At 40.8% G+C, this 22,980-nt stretch overlaps 1 protein-coding gene across 1 annotated transcript in view; it reads left to right on the forward strand.

Moving 5' to 3' along the window:
• The first annotated feature begins 4,000 nt into the window (after positions 1-4,000).
• Positions 4,001-22,980, forward strand: part of LOC140744353 (dopaminechrome tautomerase-like) — a 63,918-nt gene continuing 44,938 nt past the window's right edge. The window contains exon 1 of the mRNA XM_073075920.1: positions 4,001-4,186. The gene's annotated coding sequence lies outside the window, so the exon portion shown is untranslated. The remainder of the gene's footprint in view (positions 4,187-22,980) is intronic.

Genomic DNA, 22,980 nt, shown 5'->3' on the forward strand with positions numbered 1-22,980 from the left:
AGTAGTGCGACAATAATGGGTTGATAATGAAAATAAAATACATTGTTTGTAGAGTCCTACTAATGTACTCCATTTGGTACGATTGCACATACAAAAAATATTACTAGAAGAGTTAAATCTATTTGTTTTGTCTTTTGTTACGTATTAACATATCACGGTTAATACGTTAATCATTGTTACGTATTAACACATTATAGGTGTTCCGTAAGTACCACGAACAACTTGGGGTGAAGATAGGTTAAGGTCTGAAAGGTCTGAACTGAAGAAGGATATTTTAAAGTGTCTAACTAGTCAATAATCTAATTTTGTACTGTTTGTCTGCAGCGACTAATATGCATATAATTTTAATATCTGGTGATCTGAACACGTACTTCCCACTTTTATTGTATAAAAAACTAGACATACCTACTCAATTGTATTGGAGGTAGGTATTTGTGATAAAAAAATGTAAAAGGTATCATACATTCAATTTGTCTACTTTATAAAACTTTAATGCTGATTGACTGACACACAAGTTTACACACAAGCTCTAAGAAATAATTAATATCTATGAGATATTCTGAAAGTTTCTCTTTTAAGAGGGCTGAGTAGAGGCGGAGAAATAGAGAACAATAGATAGGGAATAGGTGAAGCCATAAATATATTATCTTAACAAATAAACATAAGTATTAGGTAGTATGATCATTGTTTTATTCCTTCAACGAAAAAATATTGAATGATATTTGAAAGAATTGCACAATGGTTATTACTTCTAAACAAATATGAATTTGAATAAGTCTTACTGTCTATTATAATATTACTATTACAGCTGCATAGTTGTTAATATTTTGTAACATTTACATATAACTGTAGCTATTCTAACACCAGATTGTTATCTTTAGAGGTTGCGATTGGACGAGGTGATAGACATTGTATATCATTACTTACTTAAAGAGTAACATTACTTTATATTATAAATATTGTGTGCATTCTTTCAAATCTAAGTCGCTGATAGGTCTGCCTTCTGTCTGATAACAGTAACAATAATAAAGCGCTCCTTAAGGTAATAATAATAATAATAAGGCGTTCCAACTTAGTCCTCAGTGGTTGCATCGTATATGTGGGCGACCGCAGGTCTCGAATCATGAGGTTGATAACGGACGTCCATGGGAGGTAGTGGCTACATATATAAGTATTTAAAACTCTACCAATACACACTTGGCCAGCACAGTAGACTGACCGACTTGCACATATCTTACTTGGAGAGTCAGTAATGGGTAGACGACGAGGTATACAAAGTACTTACTGAACACGGAAGTCATTCGGTTAGTATCAGTATCCTTTAAAGTAACAGTCATAAATGAACTCATTGGTAAATCAATAGTATCCGAATTGCGTTCCGCTCTGTTTGCCGCGGCAGACACACGACACTCTTCCTACATCGCATCGAGGGTTAGGCTCATGTTTCCTGTTGCTTTTACAATCGCTCTTACAATACCGACCCATTATGTTGATCGAGTACAAAAAGTGCGATTGAACGGCGCCTGGGAATATACTGTTGCGGCATCCACCAACCGCGGTAATGACCGCTCATATTGCAAATATTATGGACTGAACGTACTTGCGGCGTCGTCTGTGTTGTTTAAAATTGGGTGTTTAATATTAAAAATGGGCGGCTAACAAAAGCATGTACACACTATTTCACTTCTTACTTAGATAAGTAACCACTAATCCAAATAAGCACTGAAATTACAACAAGATCATTGGTACATATTAATAACACAAACTATTTTCTTGATCCAATTTACAACTTTTATTATTCCCGCGTAAAATACAAGTCTCGCGCCAAGCGCGTTCTTTTTCTTTTTATATGCTAATGCATACAATCGTATAACCCATACAGCCAGTGACTATATAAATGGACACTTATTATTATAAAAATAACACATCATGAAAATAACATAAAATAATTAAGTAAAATAATACTATAATTAAATAATTTGAATATATTGCTAACAATATATATTACAATACATGCGATACATCGTATCATAACTTATCATGGAGCAAAAAATCACCCGTCATATCGCTGGTACTATTTGTCATTATTACGTATTGTGATATGTGTATAAGGTATTAGGTATTTGATATAGGTAGTAGAATTGTTAACTAACGATATCGTTAACTATCGAGACAGTATTTTGTCCTTATCCAGGTTATAAGCAATTCGTGCAATATCATGTAAATCTTTACAACTTAAAGCGTGACTTAAGAACAAGCAGTCGAACATACAAACTCACATTTACAATATGAATAGGATCGAGTATCTAATAAACAATTCACTTTGTTTTAGCCTTAGCGTAGGCCATAAACTCTGTCAGTAACAAGTAATTAAGATACCGAAATAGATATAGTGAAGGTTATGACATTTTATAGCCGCATTTAGGTAATAAGAATGCGTATTCTAAATATTTCTCAATGTTTATTACTTCCACAGATTGAGCTAGATATGCTAAAATGTTAGAATTGTGTAATTATTACACTGAGAATCATTATAATTATAAGAAGCTTTCCTCATAATTAAGTAACGTTATGAAATAGTTTTAATAATTATTTCGAAATGCCCTACTACAAACTTTTTATTATATAACAGATTAGCATAGCATAGACATTTGTAATAAAACCCAGATTGGATTAAATTTCTACCAGAGTTCGGACGGAGATGCGCCGGTACCCCTGAGGACTAAGTTGAAACGCCTCAAGAAAGTATGTTTCCATTACTCCACATGTATGTTATTTTAGGAATTCTTCAATAACAATTTAGCAAGAGAGCTATCGGATTAAGCAGGGTACTACTTTGCTTAAGGGTTTAAGGGCTTAAGGGTGACACTTAGCTTTTGTTAAGGTTTAATGAACTATGTAAGTAACATTGTGTTTAATACGGAGAAATGGAATTAGGTTACAGGTTTAACTGTTGATACATTAAAGACACATACCTAATACCTAATGTTATATATATATATATATATATATATATATAAATATTCGAATTTTATTATATATCTAATTACATACAGGCCACTTATTTATATGTTACTGTACAACAAAAAAAGCTCAGTATTGTTATATATAGAAAGCTATAAAATAAATACGGAATTTGCTAAGGTCAAAATATAATTGACCCTTTCTATAATGGAGAAGCAAATGAAATAATGATTGGAATGATGTTTTTTGTCATTTATGAGGAAATTAGTGACTTATTACTTATTAACCTTTTCGTTATAATACATGTTTTTGGCAATTATATTTTATACATGTAAGTAACATGATCAATGATCATGATGCGATTATGAAGTACGATTTTTTAATCTACGTCATTCTTGTATGATACTTCTAATTTCTGTAAATCTTTGTAGAATAGGCATGTATATTTCGAAAACCGATAGACAAATACAAAATATGAATTACATCTAAAAAACGAGCAACTCTGTGTTTTACAATTTTTTGCACATAATTTCTTAGTTATCATAACTTTATGCATTAATTACAATTTATTTCAATAACAGTATTGTCATTTATTTGAAATGTATACAGCGATTGAAATGGCGGATAACAACAGTTTAAATTGAATATAAGCGCATTGATTGACGTGCCCAGGTAATATTTATGACTGTCATTTTTATTATTGCAGAAAAACCGGATACCATTAAAATATGAACATTTTTATTCACTTGTCTCGATTAGTGCAACTCCAGTAAATCTGTAGACTTGTTATATTTTAAGATATATTAGGAGATCTTATGCAAATTATATAAAATGCAATCGTAGCAAGTTAATTAACGATTGCACATTTGCATAGACAAAAAAAGATATGAACTTGACAAGTTTCTAATCGGTGTTAAATTATTTAGATCGAAAAAAATGGAAACGGATATATATGTAAGAGCGCTCTACCACGCAACAGTATAATATACGCTTTAACGTAGGTAATACGGAGTCAGGGCTGTTGTTACCGCGGCCACGCCTTCAGGATAGACCACTTTTACTTTTAAGCTCTTTGTAGGGGGGCGAGCAAATTTGGTGCGTGCGTTGTCGCTCCTGTAGTACTGAGTGCGGGCGCAAAGCACGCTCGCGTTTTCCCGTGCCGCTCGTGACTTACCACGTGCGTCTGCGAGTGCGTCCACCCGTACGTCACCGACGACCGCAGGTACGCGCCAATTAGTCTATTATTACGAATTTTGACAATTTTAATTATTAAAACGAACTTGCGTGAATACTGTGTAATGGTTAATGTATTATTGATTGAATAGTAACATGTAAGTGTGTGTTGTCGATGTTTGCTTGTGAACAACGGAAAACATTGTTGTTGTTTTGGTTTTTACGAGTGATTTTAAAATTTACTAAGTAACTTTTTTGCTTTTGCGTAATTTATGATAGAGTTTTTGTACCTATATGTAGACTTATACATACATTATTCACCTATGTACATTAAAGAAAAAATAATAATAACAATTTAAACCACTAAATCCTATTATTACCAGGCACTGTATTATATTATTCTTGGCGTCCTTTGTGACTGCGTTCAGATTTACAACTATATTGTAGCTAGTTTTACATATGACAATCTCTCCAAAACTATAGTTACGGCCCTGAATTAATCTTTCGTCAATCATTTGGTGGTAGTTATTCATTTTAATGTAAGTAAGTCATGCCAGCCTTAGCAGTTGGTATTGTCAGTGAGGAATGTTGGTCTTTTTATGATAACGGAAGGAACAAACTGATACATTAGGCCAGATGATATTTAGTTGGTGCGGCTCATGAGCTACGTTAACTTACTTTGAACTTGAGTTATATGTATCAATTGTGGATACATCCATTGCAGACTAAGTTAGAACGAATCAAATTTGCCTTAAATTATTCACCAGCATACTCATTAGCTCCAGATTATCTGTTGTGTTGTGTTGTGTGTATTAATTATCTGTGATTCTTACGGATTCATAATGTATGCGTGATCGGTAGAAGTAATTAAACTATTTGTCTTTATGACTGATCTTTTAAAGATCGGAACTGATTTAGATTGTTTATTTGTGTAAACTCAAAAGGCCTGTTTCAGATAAAAAAATAGACAGTCTCTACAATAATGTTTGGAGCGTACCAAATTTTAACTTAACATCCAAATCATGCCGATGCTTTCAGTACCAATCAGAATCTTGGATAACATTTTTATTCGAAATCTACGAGTAATACTTGCATTAAAACTGTCATTAAATGGTGCAAATGTAACACATAAAAAGTTTATTCACATCTTTCACGACATCTACCTTGGCGTTAAAGTAAATCGGACAAGGGCAAATGCTTCAATGCAAATCAGTGAGGCTTTGCACATCTTTTTTTAGTCTGAGGCTAAAGGCTATATTTTACCTGGACGTAGCCGCAAGAGGAAGCTCATAATTAATTATTAGTAGAGTACATACCAGTATGATAACAATAATTATGAATTTAATAGATGTAATAAATCTTACTGGTGTACCAGTATTTTTCATATTTGTACCTTTAACAAAATTTAATTTAGTTATTTAAGGTAATTTATATTGTTTAAAGGCTGTGGCTCTATTTTACTTAATATCAGCGTAAAATATTCCATAACTACTTTTATCGTACCAACTTTATTTTCATTATATAAAACAATATAATGGTGGCAGAGCTCTACATGATTTTTATTTATTTATTTTAATCATATTTACAGGTTTATACCTAATGCGTTAGAGTAAGAAATAATAATTGCATTACATTAATAAATTTAGTGAGTTTAATAGTAATTTTCAGATTAATTGGTAATTGGTAAAATTATATGAAATCAAGTAGGTACATCGTTACTTATCAATCAAAATTAATTATTATATATTAATTTTTACATTATCTTAAATTCAAAAATGATTCCGGAGGCTCAACTGCCACCTCTGCTTCTTATAATACCAGTGTTAAGAACTTCCGTTCAGGGTCAGTTTGAAGGGTTGTAAGAGAGTTACACATATACGAGTTCTTCCAACTTAGTCCCAATATAACGCATCTTCAGTCTGGTAGGATTTCCATCGTCTCTAGGGTTGACTACAGATATCCATGTGTGGTAGAGGTCACTTATAAATGAAAAAATGAAATAACGATAACTTAAATTTTGTTTTGAATATACAATGAATGCTCATTTCAACAAAATCTTATGCTATTAGTAATCACCATAAACATAAACTCAAAAACCGATGGGATTGTGGTAATAGTTATCGTGTAGCGTAAACAATAGTTCATTGTCTAATAATTCGCTAGTTACGTGTTTACTAACATGTAGGGAACAATGCGTTGATGGATAACAAGGGAAGGAAGTTGTTCTAAAGCAACATATTTCGTAGTAATATCCATAGTACTTGGGTACATAGGTACCGTTGAAGCTGGTTAGGCAAAGTATTTGTTGTATAACAGTAGCGTAGCAGACGAGTATGCAGACCACCGGATGGTAAGTAGCTACTGCCGCCCATGGAGATCTGTAATCAACCCCAGTACCCTTACCATGAGTTTTTACGTTTTGACAAATATGACTGTTTTGGTATTTGTTTAGGTATTTGCCCATACAATTTCCAATCAGCGCCCCTAGCGGTTCCTGTCAGAACTAGGAAATCGTAGGGCCAATATGTAAACAAATACCAAAACAGTCATATTTGTCAAAACGTAAAAACCCATGGTAAGGGTACAGATTAGATTAATTTCCTACCTGACGTCGGCCACACATGCGCGGTATCCGTTATGGCGGCAGCAGCCACTTACAATCAGGTGATCTGCATGCTCGTCTGCTACTCCTATATTGTATAGAAAATATTATAATCACGTAACAGAGATGCGAATCAACGTTACTTTTAGTTTATATCTATCGGTCTGTTTCACGTCGTATGTAAATCGTTTTATTTATATGTTGAAGGCTTCGGTCGTTGAGTGACCCTTCTTGTGACTGTATAAGTAAAGAGTTTCCGAGAACGTTCATATGTGCATTGGAATCCGGATTAACCATGAAATAAATTCTTTTTCGCTTGGGTTTTCCCGATGTCTCGATAACGCATTCCGATTTAGATTTAAGTACAATTTCCGACGATATTTAATGGAGTGTCGAGTTTTTATTTCGATTACAATACAATAAAAGTGCAAGGCAAATCAAATTACACATAATGGTCCAATTGTTAATGATAATGTCTTCGTCACGACAATAACTTTCCTGCTTTTTTGTGTGATATATTTGAAATGAATTTGGATTATCTGTTTTATTAAGTAAACAAAGGTTGTATAAATGTTATGCGTCGGTTTTTTGATGACAACTCTATCGGTCTATAATATGTTGTATCTGAGATAATTTTGATGACAAGGATTACACTGATTTTTAATAGGGGTGACAAGTAAACCTGCAATCTGATGTTACGTAATCACAACAGCCCATTTTTTTTTTTTTTTTTTTTGTTTACGAGGGGGAAACCTTCAAAAGGTACCCGGCGCCGTGGGAGCGACGCAGGGTTATGTGGGATTTTTACCGCACTAAAACCCCCCCGGTGGCCGTCCTCGGCGCTGCGTTGAGGGCTCCGGGATCTCCAAAGGAACGCAACCGGAGTCCTCTTAGCGCGTTGCCCCGTCGGGCTCTGCCCAGGTGAGCTTGACGCTCGCCACACCGTCTGGTGCGTACGACGGTATGCGACCACACATACCGCCGCCCTTCCCGGGGTCGCTTACCGGGCGGTTCGAGCTACCCACTCTTGCCGCCCGCAACCCCGGAAGCCCCCTTTTAGTCGCCTCTTACGACAGGCAGGGGATACCGTAGCCCTATTCTGGTCCCGAAACTACAGGGACACAGCGCCTGGGGCCTTTACGTACGCCCGCGGCGACTCCTCCTCCGAGCGGGTTCAGCGCGCTCCCTTGCTCGTTCGGCGTCTTCCTTCGCGGACATGACTGCATCGCAGAAGGTGATCATGCCGTCCCAGGCTTCGCTACGCTGAACCATCGCCCCGACGATGGCCGACGGAGAGAGATCCGGTCCCACTTTTTCGACGAGGATCCGCCGCTGCGACTCCCACGCTGGGCAGTACTGCAGCGTGTGCTGTGCGGAATCCTCGTCGTGCCCGCAATGATAGCACTGGGCCGTCTCCTCCCTCTGTATCCTGTTCAGATACTCACCGAAACAGCCATGTCCGGTGAGTATCTGAGTAAGGCGGTAGGTCACTCTACCCCTGCTCTTCAGCCAGGCCCGAAAGTTCGGTAGGATAGCGTCAACCACCCTTTGGCGTATGCTCCTAGGCTCCTGAAGCCGTTCGCGCCAGCACCTCAGAGCGCGCCATCTGGCTCTCCTCCGAAGCGCTCCGATCGTCTCTTCGTCGAAGGGTTCCGTCCTCTGACGGAGGACGCGGATCTTATGGAAGACCCGTGCGTCCATATCCGCCAGAATGTCCAGGGGCGGACACCGCCCCAGGACTGTCGCCGCCTCATACGATATGGTACGATACCCCCGGGCGACTCTGATTGCGATCGTACGTTGCGCGGAGTTCAGTTTCCGCGCACGGCGTCGGCTGGCAGACAATTTGTCCGACCATACCGGCGCACCGTAGAGCGCAATCGAGCGTATACTTCATGTACCTGCCTATCCGGACATCCGTTTCCCCGACGCGCACTGAGGTCTCAGCTGGCTCGACTCTCGGCCTGCGGCCGTGGAACCATATCGCCTCGGTTTTCTGGGACGCTACCTGTAGGCCCAACCCGCGGATCTTCGCTATGACGCGTGCCACTCCGAGTTCCGCTAGCCGAGCCGTTCTCGAAAACGACACCCCCTCAGCGAGAACGAGGGTGTCATCGGCATAGCAGACGATGCTTACTCCTGGTGGGAGCATCGTTCTCAGCACTGCGTCGTACGCGATATTCCACAGTAGTGGGCCCAGTACCGAACCCTGCGGTACCCCGCGCATGACGTTCCTCCCGTGAACGCTCCCATAGCGACCTGGGAAGCGGATACGCCTGTCCGACAAGTAGGCCTTTAAAACCTCCCTTAAATATGAAGGTACTTGGTGGACGGACAGGCCCTCCATAATCGCTCTCCAGGGTAGAGAGTTGAAAGCGTTGACTATGTCTAGGCTTAACGCCAAGACTACTCTACCCTGGGATATGGCCTGCTCTGAGAGCGTTCGGACTCGAAGGATGGCGTCCACCGTCGAACGTCGCTGCCGGAAGCCGAACTGGTTTTCGGAGAGGTCCGGGCCGTGGCACGCTAAGTGCTGACTAATTCGAGTGGAAATGATCCTCTCGAATAGTTTGCCCACCTCATCCAACAGACAGATGGGTCTGTACGCTGATGGGGAGTCCCGAGGCTTGCCCCACTTGTGCAACAGCACCAGCCGCGCCTGCCTCCATACCGATGGAAACCGTCCATAACGGAAGCAGGCGGTGTACAAGTTTTGCAGCCTCCCCCCCAGTACTGTCAGCGCCAAGACCCAAGCCTGACCTGGGATTCCGTCCGGCCCCGGAGCAGTGTTTCGCCTCGCCATGCGCCTGATTGCTCCGTCGAGCTCGCAACTGGTGACCGTCAGGTCGTCCGACCATTCAGGGAGATCCGGCGTCGCGGCGGGAGAACCCGTTTCGTCAGTGGTTCCTGGAAACAAGCTGTCCACCACTGTGTCCACGAAAAGCGGGTCGAGAGTTTCCGTGAGCGGAGGCACCCATGGACGTAGCTTGCCGAGAACCATCCTATACGGGCGTCCCCATGGGTCCCGGTCTAGCCCCTCCACGAGTGCGCTCCAGTTCCGGGCCTTGCTTTCGGCGATTGCGCCCTGAAGCAGTGTTGTTGCGGCCCGGTACTCCACGTACTTCTCCTCCCTTTCCGCGGCGCTGGATGACCGGCGTCGTCGAGCCCGAGTGTACTGACGTCTGGCGCGCAGGCAGGCTGCACGCAGCCGTGCGATGTACTCCGTCCACCAGTACACAGGGCGCCTCCAGCCAGGTCTGACACGCGGCATCGCGGAATCGCAGATGGCCGCCATGTCATCCCTGATCCGGATCGCCTCCCGTTCGGGATCGAGCCGGTCATCCACCTCGGCGGTGCATGACCAGTCCACGACATGAGCAGCAGCGACGAGCAGGTCTCGGTTGAGCCGCTTCATTGCCCATCGACGCGGCTGGTCGTTTGTACGGCGGACATCCGCAGCCGGAAGCCGTAACACTACGTCCACCAATATGTGGCGATGGTCAGACAACGTGACTAGGTCGTCGGCCACCCTCCAGCCCGTGACCAAGCGCTCGGCAGAAAGAGTCGCCCACGAAAGGTCTACGACCGACTCTCCCTGCCACCGCACGCACGTGCTGACCGAGCCACGATTCAGCAGACGTAGGTCGAGCCCAGCTGCCCATTCGAGCGTTGCCCTTCCCTTGACACTGTCTCGTCTGTTTCCCCAAACCCTCGAGTGGGCGTTAAAATCGCCCATCACGAATACCGGTCGGGGAAGACAGGACCGAACACAGTATGCCACACGGTCCAGGAACGTCTCGAATGCCGCCAAGGTGCAATTCGGGGAGACATAGCACCCTAACACCGCCAAGGGACCCCACTCCACTGCGACTATACCCCGCTCGGAGTGAAGTCTGGAGCACGGGGGATCTCCCTCTCCGCCCGCCCAGTACACGGCTACGGACTGCGCATCGTCTCCTACCCACCGCGGATGCTCCGGAACTCTATAGGGCTCCGCCACCACAGCCAAAGAAACCGAACAGTCTACGAGGCATTGATGGAGCAAATCCTGCGCCCCGCGACAGTGGTTTAGGTTCCCCTGGAGTATTTTAAGTGACGGAGACCTATCCATTAGGAGTCCATCGCTTCCGCTGGCGGACAATGGGACGAAGCGCTGGGATGCGCAGGCCCATCTGTCCGTGCCGAGCTAGCAGTCTTGGCCGCTGTCTCGTCTTCTCCGTTGCCTCTATTCCTCTTTTTCGGAGGCTTGCACCTTTTGCTACCCAAGCGGTGGTCAGATGGACAACCAAGGTCTGCGCATAGGGCGCATTTCGGAGACTGTGCTCCGCATTGACTCGCCCTATGGCCGGGTTCGCCACATACGTAGCACAGTGCGCTCCTATCCCTGGTGCTGGTGCACTGGTGCCGGGCATGCCCCATTTCGAGGCAACGGAAGCATTGAAGCGACCTAGCCGGTAGTATCTCCACTCTGGCAGATACCCACCCGACAAGAATTCGCTTTGCAGCGGCCAGCTTGCGGATGGCTGTGAGAGGACAGCGCACCCATGCCGTCCCCAAGGCTGAAGGCCTCCGCCGAATCTCCCCGACTTTTACGTCGGCGGTGACGCACCCGCAAGCCACGGCGATGGCGTCGGCAACGTCTTCCTGGGTGACGGAATCGTCTAAATCCATCACCCTGGCCTCCCCCTGTTTTGTGGGTCTCGTCACCTTTACTCCCATCCCCGCGACAACCGCTTGCGAGTGCGTCGGCCTTCTCGGCACTGTCTTCGCCAGCCACCTCAAGCAGCAAGCCGCCGTTGAGGGCTCTCTTCTGGCGCAGCTCAGCGATACCCAGATCAGGCAGTTTAATTTGCCCCTTCGCGGTCTTCATGACCTCCGCGTAGGTGACGTTTGACCCTTCGGGCACCGTCACGGTGACTGCTGCCGACTTCGGCACTCGCGGAAGCCTCCGCTTGACAGCCTTCCTCTTACCGGCCCGACCCTTTTTCGGTGCCTGAGCCACCGGTGCCGGTGCAGCATTGGCGGCAGGTCGCCGCTGGGTGGCACTTTTTTCTCGCCCGCGACTCGGAGACTGCTTCCGGGCTGGCTCTACTCGGGTCGGGGGCGGAGGCCGTTCCTTCGCCCTAGATTTGCGCCCTACTACAGTCGCCCACGTCCCTGCTTGTGCGACTGACGTTGACGTTACTGGAGGGCGCATCGGCGCTTTGGACCCTGGAAGACGCGCAGGCGTAACGGGCGCTACCTTCTGCCCTAATGAAGGCCGAATCGCTCTGCCGGGGAAGAGCTCGTCCCTAAAAGACGCCAGTTTTTGGTCTATTATGGACCCGATTCGGTCCATCAGAGCGTCTTCCCCATTAGCGGGCCTCCTCGGTTCAGATCGAGGTGGCTCGGGTCTATTTGAAGCACTCTTACGGCGTAACTGGTCTAGTTCCGCCGTAAGTGCCTCAACCTTCCCATTCAGTCCGGCGAGTTGGGAGCGCAGCGTGGCGTTCTCCCGCTCAAGGTGTGCAGTGGTTGCCCTCTGCACTACTTCCGTAGCTGCCGCCTGGACGTGGCGCACAGCCAAACGTAAGGTGCGCACCATATCTCCCTTTAGGTTGCGGGATTTATCCGCAACCTTTTCGATCACTTCTAGGTTCTCGATAATGCGAGAACCTAGGTCCCCCGTAGGCTCGTTAGTCATTTCCCTTCCCAGTTCCTCGGCACTAGGGAGGGATGCCCTCGATCTGGTCGTGGCCGCAGGAGCCACAGGAACCAGGAAGTCATCGTCTCTACCTGTCTGGGCTTTGACGGTCTTCTTCTTTGGCCGTTCTCCGTCACTGCTATTGGCCGGTAGTGCTCGCTTGCGGGCACCAGCCGACGTGGCTCTGGACTGTGTGGACATCGCCGACATTAAAGAGCAGTCCGAGAGCTCTTCCGCGTCCGTCGAAGCAGCTGACGTAGGCGCTCTGCCTCGTGTATTCCGCGTCTTCCTCGTTACCGCTTTTGAAGCGGGCATCTTCTCCGTCTCGTTAAGCAATTCAGAGTCCGTTGAGTACGTGCTTGGGTCGTGTTTACGAAGGTCGGCGGATTGCCGACCTACGAGGCAGTTGTTGCCCCCTCCAGAGTACGTGGGGCAGCCCTCCGCCGTAGCAGAGGGGTGGGATTCTCCCTTTCGGGTACCCACCTGGAGACCGTTTTCACAACGTGCCTTTTCCATGTTTTGCTTGTTATTAAGGGGTGAGCTCCCCTGGGCCGCTCTTAGTCTGGTCCTTCACCCTTCGCCTTCCGGTATGAGTAACTCTGCCGTATAGCCTCGGGGATCATTAGGACACACAAGCCCCCCCACCACGACAAGGTGGCAGCCCGTTCGGGGGGGATCACAACAGCCCAGGGACATCTGTAATCAATTTCATATAGAACGAGTGAGACTCCTAGTCTACCTAGTCCTAGTCTGGGAGTGTGTGAAATACGATCACACACTCTTTGCTTTTCTTGTGACCTAAAATAGAATGCCTCAAAAAAGTGAATCTGCCTTACCACACCCTTCAATTGTGAGAAAAATGTGTGACGTAATTAGTTCGTTAAGAATTTCTGAATGCTATTTAAGAAATTTCATCGTGAGACCATGTAGTTCGTTCACATGCTAATTAATCGGAGTTTAGGTATTAATAACGATGTGAGTTAACACAAGAAGTTGGTAAAATTTCTATATTGGTAGATTTATAATACAGCTGAAAGTTTATTATAAATTTAAGTTTGCTTGCAAGAGTGTTAGAATGTAGTCCTTAGAACACAGAGGTAACTGTTGTGTAAGGGCGTTGGGCAGCCGTGGTGGAACGTACGATCGTTTTTTAATTCATACTTAATTTTCTATCACGTAGATTCGAGAATATAAACAATCAAATTATAAGAATGAGTACATAGTACATAATACATAAGTTCCTGAAAAAAGTTCTCATAAGAGCACTTTATGTAAAGTTCCTACATATTAGTTACACTTCATAAGCGTATATAATATACCCTTTACAACTGTAAGTGTTTTGTTCATAAAGTCAAGTTTTAAAATTGCGCTTAAATATTTATTGGAAACCGATGCATTTGATTTAGTTATGTTATTCTATCCAGTATTGGAACCTTAGGACGGTGTCTCAATAAGGCAGTGGGTTACTCAACCGTTCTAATTGGCAACAGTCTACGACCACTATTTTCATTAAGTTTAACAATATAAGGTATATTTAATTCCCCTACGTTCTCCTGAGTCATTTTCGCTTCGAAGCTATGTTTATAGAAACACCATATTATAACCATAATGTTGATATTTAGTTATCTAAATATATATAACTCAAAGGTGGCTGACTGACATAGTGATCTATCAACGCGCAGCCCAAACAACTGGACGGATCGGGCTGAAATTTGGCGTGCAGGTAGATGTTATGACGTAGGCATCCGCTAAGAAAGGATTTTGATCAATTCTAACCCCAAGGGGATAAAATAGGGGATGAAAGTATTACTTCGTAACGCAAGCGAAGCCGCCGGCAAAAGCTCGTGTAAATATATGAATGAGTCTACTTCTACTACTACTTGTCTACTTCTTCGTGTCAGTTTGTTTATTCATAATAGCGCTAGAAATCACTATAAAGTAATAAGCCATCATATACACACACACATCACACGCGTGCATTTGATGAATAAATGTAATTAATCTAGTATCATAATAAAATTATATTCACAAGTTTAAACGGATGTTGGCATAATAACAATCATTTACAACTAATGTAGATGATATGTCTATATGATATATAAAGCTAGAGTTACGACTTTAGTCATTGTTTTTACCACGTTTTTATTAGCTTGACCTGTATGTATGTATGTAACGGAATCTTTGAACTCGATTTTTACCCACTTTGAACGGTCCGATTATTTTTTTTAACAATTATAAAGAACCGATAACAATACACGATTTTAATAATTTTATCTCATTCTCCTCATCAGGATCGTCAGGAATCAGGGTTAACGTTTTTCCTTGAGCGATTTTAGCGTGTTTTTTAGTATTAAAACTATTATTATATTATTTGACATACGTTGACGTATGTTTACATACATGTTGTATCACAAAACATGTTACTTTGTAAAATGTGTCAAATATATCAACTTTGTATGTTACGCTTTTAATAAAATAGGCAATAAACCCGACTACAAAATCAGATCAGTGGGTCACATCTATTCAATAGCGTGATTAGAATTATTATGTAATTGACTACAATCCTGTCTTATACTCGTAAAATGGACATAAACGTGATGTGGAGTTATTTATATGAAAAATAACATACGAATATCAACGCTGCCTCGGTAAATATGTTTAAAGTTATTATTAATTATTTTAATTTATTACTACAAGTTACAAAATGATACGCATGGGTGCTTTTATCTTCTACTACCAAACATACCGGAGGACTAAATTGGATCGCTATATGTCTTACCACATCAGTGTTTACCAGACTGGAACTTGTACACTATGGTATTGTAGAGAAATAGGGGCTTTCAATACCTGAAGGATAAAATACATTCATACGATGCGTTGTGTAGTAACTGGTTGCAACGTCATGTCGTATCACAGAAATCTACGACGTGCATCGTAAAATGTCGCGACACGACGTCGCAACGTGTCGCAATGGAACGTGGTTTCATAATATACTTAAGTATTGCCCTAGCATTTTTTTAAAGATTGGAGTATCAAAGAGCTAGCAGTCCATTCGATGGTAAGTGGTCACCGCCGCTCATGGACATCTGTGTCCAACTCCATGTAGGACAGGTTCTTTTTTTTATAACATAGGAGTAGCAGACGAGCATGCAGTCCACCTGATGGTAAGTGGCTACTGCCACCCCTGGACATCTGTAATCAACCCCAGATAGGATTAGTTTTTCCTACCTGAGGTCGGCCACAGATATGCCGCTACCCCTGAGGACTAAGCTGGAACGCCTCGGAAGATAAAGATAAATGTCTCATACATCAGTCGGCATCGACACTGTTCCGTAAAAACCCAAATCTGTTTCTGTGCTTAGACATACGTTTGGCGGATTGGCATACTGGCTCTACCACCGGTCAAACTCTCAAACACTTTGTCTTTTTATGACTTCGGAACAATAGTTTCGCAAATGTGGTGAAATTGAAAATTAGCTGTGAACAAAGAATATAATATGTGTTTCGTGTAGATTTTTTTTTAAAAGAACATTCGCAAATTAATTATATCAAACATTCGTCTCATAGTTTCAAAACTGTGGGAGTATTTCGGGATTATTATGTTTGTTATATTATAACCGAAACTATTAACACTAAGATATATTTTTTAATTATATATTGTCAACTATACAATTTGCAGAAATTAATTTGATAACATAATGTTTCTTTTATAAAGAATATCGTGGGAAAAGTAGGTACATACTCGTACTCGTAATATGTATAGCATGTAATTTTCCCATTAGGTTACCGCCTGCGGGTCGCATATGAAATTGGATAATTAAATGATAGGGCAATATACATTTATAACACTTAAATAACATATGTAACATATGTGAGTCTTATAATTAAGTCAATAAATTACGTTTAAAAATTAACTGCATAATTATCACTCTTATATTAAGAGTCAGAAACTTTTCCTTGAACTACTTATTTTTTTTCAAAAAGCATACCATCTTCCTATGTACCTAACAACCTACTCCTGTAACCTGTTTTATAAATGTGAGACTAAAAAGCTTTACAAATATGTAAATTGTTACTTAACAATTATGTATACAATACAATAAATCGAGACTACTCGTATATCCGGTCTAATCCGGTTAAAGCAATCTGGGTCAAATTGTATCCATAAATAGTTAGTAATAAATGCAGAAGTTCTTACTTCCACATAATATTACTACTGTAGGTAAATTTTATTACGCTGCGGTATCTGTGGTTAGCTGTATACAAGTTTAGGGGTTACTGCTGTTGGTTTTGACCGCAAAACAAGTTTCTTAATAGATGCGAAATGTAATCTATTCTAGGTTACAACAGAAACCATACATTAATTTACGAAATATATTGTGGCTCTGTATGCAGGTAAGCTATAACTAGACTTCGAGATTAGTCTGTTTCTTATAGCCTTACCTTGCTCCGTGTATACATTTGTGTATCCGTGTATTTGATGGTGGTTTGAACTCTTTGTGGTTCGACTTCGGTGGCACCGCCACACCTACTTCTGCTTCATAACAGCAGAGTTAAGCGCTGCTATGTTCTGGTTTGAGGTGTGTTGTAAGGGAGACGTGCTTTTCCGAGGCGTTCCAGCTTAGTCCGTCCTCAGGGGAAGCGGCGCATCTGTGGCCGACCTTAGGTAGGAATATCTAATCCTATCTGGGGTTGATTATCGAGCGACATAGCGATATAATAGAGACGATAATCCCACTCGCCTCTTTTCTATTTTGCACGTCTGATTTCTTTTTCGGTACCGGAAACTATAAAAAATATATAGAAACAAAAATAATAAATAATTAATGAAATTGATAAATAATCATAATGGAGATAGCTTAACGATGTAGATTTAGCTATTGTATAATGATTACACTAATCGCATTTTAGAGATGAAGACATTTATTAAACATATAAGTGAGATTATCTCACATGTGAACATGTAAATCGTCGTCAACCTATTAGTGTCAGGCGTCTAGATTTCTTCATTAGGTACAGCAAGTGATAATTAATTCCTACCACTGACATAACATCGAAAAATTATACATAGTTTAAAAACTAAGAACCACGCTAAAATCGCACAGATAAATCGTTAACCCGGATTCCTGACGATCCTGGTTAAGTAGGAGAATGGGATAAAATTATTAAAATCGTGTATTGTCTTCGGATCGTGATAATTGTTCAAAATTTCGGTAAAAAAGTCGGTAAATATCGAGTTTAAAGATTCCGTTACATACATACATACATACATACAACCCAAGCTTATAAAAGCGTGGTAAAAATCAGAGGTTTACAGGGAATTTATCAAATAACTGTTGCTAACTGCTTTGTACAGATCTAGGTATGTATATAAAATACAAAACGCTACCAAATCCTATCTGATTTGCGGTTAATAATCTTGTTCAGTTGTCATTTGAGTAGTGCCAACGACCACAACGCATGTTGCTTAATTGATATGAAACACAATATGCTATTGATTAAGGCGCCACTTACCTGGTTAACCTGCAGTTGAATCTGATATGATTGAATACAATTGTATATGTCCAATTGAATACAAATGTGAATATTGCAAGTCACATATGGTCAATTCGTACATATTGAAAGCTGGTAGAACGTAGGTGGCACCGCAACACCTTATTCTGCCTTATTTCTGCCTTGTAATAGCAATGTTACGTGCTGTTGTGTTCTGGTTTTTAGGATATATTACTGGTGACACTCCTATAGGAGACGATTCAACTTATTTGTCAGGGATAATAATGCATCTGTGGACAGCCCACAGTTAGAACACTAATCCTGTCCGGGGTGACTCTGACTATAGTTGTCCATGGGCGCTAGTACTGTAGCCACTTGCCATCAGGTGAACTGCGTGCTCGTTTGCTACCCCTGAATTATAAAAGCAAAATAATCCCGTTATAATAGAAAGATGCCGTTTGTTCAAAGTATTTTATAATTAAGTGTTTATTACATAAGTCTTTGACTAAGATAAAAAGAATGTACTTCGTCAAGTCCGGGTTAACCTTGCAAAGCGGTAGAAATGCACACGTCACCTTATTCCGGATTGTCATGCCTAAAGTTGGTTAGTCAAGTTCACGATTGTTAAGTGAATAAATAATTATTAACTAGTGTTCGCCTAGTGATCGAAATTCGACAAGTGCGAGTCGTAGTCGCAGGCGGAGCGTTCCATATTGTATGAATTTTAGGTCGCTGGTTGTGTCTGTAGTTTCGGGACCAGAATAGGGCTATCCCCTGCCTGTCGTAAGAGGCGACTAAAAGGGGGCTTCCGGGGTTGCGGGCGGTAAGAGTGGGAGCTTGAACCGCCCGGTAAGCGACCCCGGGAAGGGCGGCGGTATGTGTGGTCGCATACCGTCGTACGCACGCAGATGTTATGGCGAGCGTCAAGCTCACCTAGGCAAAGCCCGACGGGCCAATGCGCTAAGAGAACTCCGGTTGCGTTCCTTTGGAGATTCTGGAGCCCTCTACGCAGCGCCGAGGACGGCCACCGGGAGGTTTTAGTGCGGTAAAAATCCCACATAACTCTGCGTCGCTCCCACGGCGCCGGGCTTTTGAAGGTTTCCCCCTCGTGAACAAAAAAAAAAGGTCGCTGGTTCTAATACGAAAGGTAATTTTGATCCTTGTGCACTAGTGACAATAAGTGTAGGTAAAAACAATAAATAAATAGCGATGAGTGGTGCTCTGCTCCCTTTGGCGACCGGTCGTCCTTGATGCACAAACACTCACTCCCGACTCCCAAATAGGTCCCCAGGACCTCCGTGATAATCTATATAATTATATACGTCCCATGACGAATTCCGAATGCCGACTGTATGTATTTTTCGTGAGTAATGACAGAAACGTCAATACGAGTAGGTATTTCAAATTCTGAATTATTTTTTACAATTAGTATTTCGAGCAGTTCTAAATAATGAACACATATCAACCAACTTTTACTATTTTTTTCGTATTTTTTTATCATAGCAGCTATAGAAGTACATGCGTTATGATTTTTTTTTATTATTACTTATAGTTTTTAACATACAACCAAAGAGTTTATTTTGTTATTGTTCAAGCGGTAGAGGGTTCAATCTGGATTGTATACTCCTTTTCTACTTTTGTACTATAAAGAAGTAAGCCGATGGTGTAGACACTAGGGTTGTTGAGAATATCAGCATCAGCTGATTATCAGCTTAATTTTTAATATCAGCATCAGCATCCGCATCCGCAACAAAAGATGCTGATTTTTAATGCTGACATTCAAGTCGTAACGTGTTCGTTGAAGGCGGAACCAAGCATAAGTCACGTGGACTTTCAGCCAATCACAGACAGTTAACAGTTGTCACTTGTTCCCTCATTTGATTGTTTGGTCAATGTAATTTGGTCAGACGTGACTTTCCATCATAGTTCAATCAATTAATAAAATAATAAAGAATACAATTCATAATGCCTCCTCCAATGAAGTTATTAAACAAAGACACTGCATAGTGTAGTATTTGTCAAAAAGACTATTCCCGTAGGGACTCACAAATTGTTCAAAGTTAAAGCATCCGGAAGTAAATACCTGTTAAGTAATTAAGTACTGGTAAGTACACGAAAACCAACAATCTGCTACTAAACTCCTAAAAGGTGTTAGGTGAATACTTCCCTTTGTACGCGTATCACGCAAAAACTACTGCGAGAAATTGTGACCGACACGACAACTGACATCTTCACGTATGTTTATCGCGATAAAACGATTTGATAACTTTGAAAAAAATTGAATTGTTAGCTCACAAGTTAAAACTTGTCTTTAAAAGTTAGGAGTAATTAAGTCCTTTTCTTGGAAATTTGTCAGTTTGGAAGTTTTGTTTTAATATTTTTAAATATCAGCATCAGCATCAGCATCCGCTGATATAGTAAAAACCTGCATCAGCAACATCCCTGGTAGACACAATTCGACCATAGACTATAGACCATTAGGGCGTAAAGTAGACCATAGACTAGACAATAGTGCCTAAAGTAAAACTATATCAATGGCCTTGTTTTAAGTAACTGTTCGGCTATTAACTTTTAAACATGTGGTTAAATGAATTTCCTAAACACTTAATAACAATGTTTGCAAAATGCTATTATTAGATGCAACTTTGTTGTATCGTGTGTTGTTATAGTGTGACGTTCGCAGGTATTTCAGTTAAGGCTTTAATTAAGTAATTATTTCCTTCATTTCCATAGATTCTTTCATATATAAAGTTATTCAGAAAAAAAACCTTACTTTATAGTTTAAGCATAAAATATTAATCGTATTTAGGTGTTTTGCTTATACTAATTTCGTTGTCATATTTAGCTATACTAAACTCTTAAATGCTTAAACCGATTTTGATGGGATTCTAACGCATAGATACAGGACATAAAATTAATAAAAAAAATATTTGCGCTCGTCAATTAGTTAAAAGAGCGGTCCCTGTGATTTAGTCCATACCTTAGTAGCAAATAAAATATTTTCCATTCTAGAGCAGTATGGTAGAGATTTGTAAAAACTTCAAAAATTTAACCAAAATCTGATCTAATCCAAAAATCACTTATAACTTCTTTGTAACACTTAGCATGTAACACTTTTGGATACAAATTTTCTAATTTAATCATAAATGGATGTCAGGAGGTTATAGATAGAGCCGTGAAATTTCCAGTAGTTGTTGTATAACTAAGCGACATCGTTATGACACATGTCTCTACGGTAAGGTATAAGCCACTTTTTGTGCCATGGAAGCATGAAGCATGTTAAATGGCCAATACCTGTTGCTATAAAAAATACTCCGAGAACTCGAATACTGCCCACGATAACTAAGTTGAATTTAGAAGCAGAGAGTGATACTAACAACATGACACTCTACAACAAGTAAACAATATGTTTGAAGACTGTTTTAACAAGAGTGTAATAAAATGAGAGTAAAATAATTAATGTACTAAAATAATTGTTTATGAAATGTATGCATCCAAGCATTAAATCTGGCGGTCTTCTCCACGTCCGGTGTAACGAAAACTTACTCTTAATTAATTCTGTAATGAGTTAAATAACGAAACATTAAAAAATAAATAGTCTTTCTTTAATAAAAAGAGAAAACATTATTACATTTATTAGCTCTTTAATGTCCCGCTTCTAGGTATTTCTTCTCCGAATGATAAGTTAATTTACACCAGCTAAGTGCAGATTGGTTGAGTATAGATTTTTGGGAATTTTAATCAACTCATTTAACTATATATTAGTAGTGCCAAACATATCTTATTAGAAATTGGTAAGTTTTGAAAAACATGTTAATCGACAATCTATCTGCGATGGTGTAAAGTATGTATGCGTCCGCTCTATAGATCCATGTTTAATCACTTTATTCGTTAAGGATGTCATATAATTTTAGCAAGTTTGGTGATAATTACTTTACACAAGACTTAGATGAGCTGACTGGGTATTAAAAGTATCTCTGCAGTCTTTAGTAAAAACTCTTTACTCTTTAGTAAAGTTACCCTTTCGTAAAACATAAAGGATCTTTATCTCCCTCAAGCTTTTGCTCAATACTATAACACCGCTTACATTATATCGACGTAAAGAATAACACGTAATGCCCACGCGCGACCGTGGACACCTGGGCAGGCATTGCGCATGTCATTCACGTCTCCGCTTTTACTCAAGAATCCGATTCACTTTCGGTTTCTCGTTTATACTGGCCAATGACCACAAAACAAAAATGTTTTGGTTGCGATAGCGACAGATTCACGCTCAGCGCAATTTTGTGAACATTGGTGTACCTACTTGATTTGCGAACATTGGTGTAATTTGAATATTAATTGATTTGAAATTAAATGGGCATAATGTTTTAGTCACTCTATTCATTTATATTTGGAATGTACATTATTCATGTCAGAGCTAATCACAAAAGTACTAGAGCAATTTTAATACATGTAAGTGTCAAGTCGTTGCAAGTTTTCACTGCCAACTTGCCGACATTAAGAATGACATTATGAAAGTTAATATTTCTTGTTATTTGATGATTTTGTTTTAAGATATGGCGCGAATGTTAAATGCACTGCACTACATAATTCGTTCGGTTGTTCAATTACTTATGTTTTAGATGTAGCTTAGCAGTAACTTTTCGGTAGTAGTAATATTTGTGAATAAATGTACATTTTATCCCTTCTCTTTTAGTTCCTTTGAGTTTTGGTCCTTAATAATTATGTAACAAGCACCAAGACCCACATAGGCCAAATATAAAATGCATATTATGCTAAAAACCATCCGTAATTAAACTTTTCTGTGCCGTTATCTACGCGAATCGTATGTACAAGGTAACAGGTTAGTTAGGGTAATATCGGAAGACTGAAATAGTAGACTCATAAGTTGTGGACTGGTCATGATTTTTATTAAATACTTAATATCATATATTACTCCAAATAAAGAACGTGGTACGTACGATGTTGCCTAGTTTTAAAAAGATGACCACATTACCCTATAATTTAAATCTGATAGTTAACTTTTAATAATCTTTAGCCGATATTATGTCAAGCCCAACTA

Source organism: Epargyreus clarus, unplaced genomic scaffold, assembly GCF_041222505.1.
Source record: "Epargyreus clarus isolate Ecla_fem2 unplaced genomic scaffold, WU_Ecla_fem_2.2 ptg000008l, whole genome shotgun sequence".
NCBI lineage: Eukaryota > Metazoa > Arthropoda > Insecta > Lepidoptera > Hesperiidae > Epargyreus > Epargyreus clarus.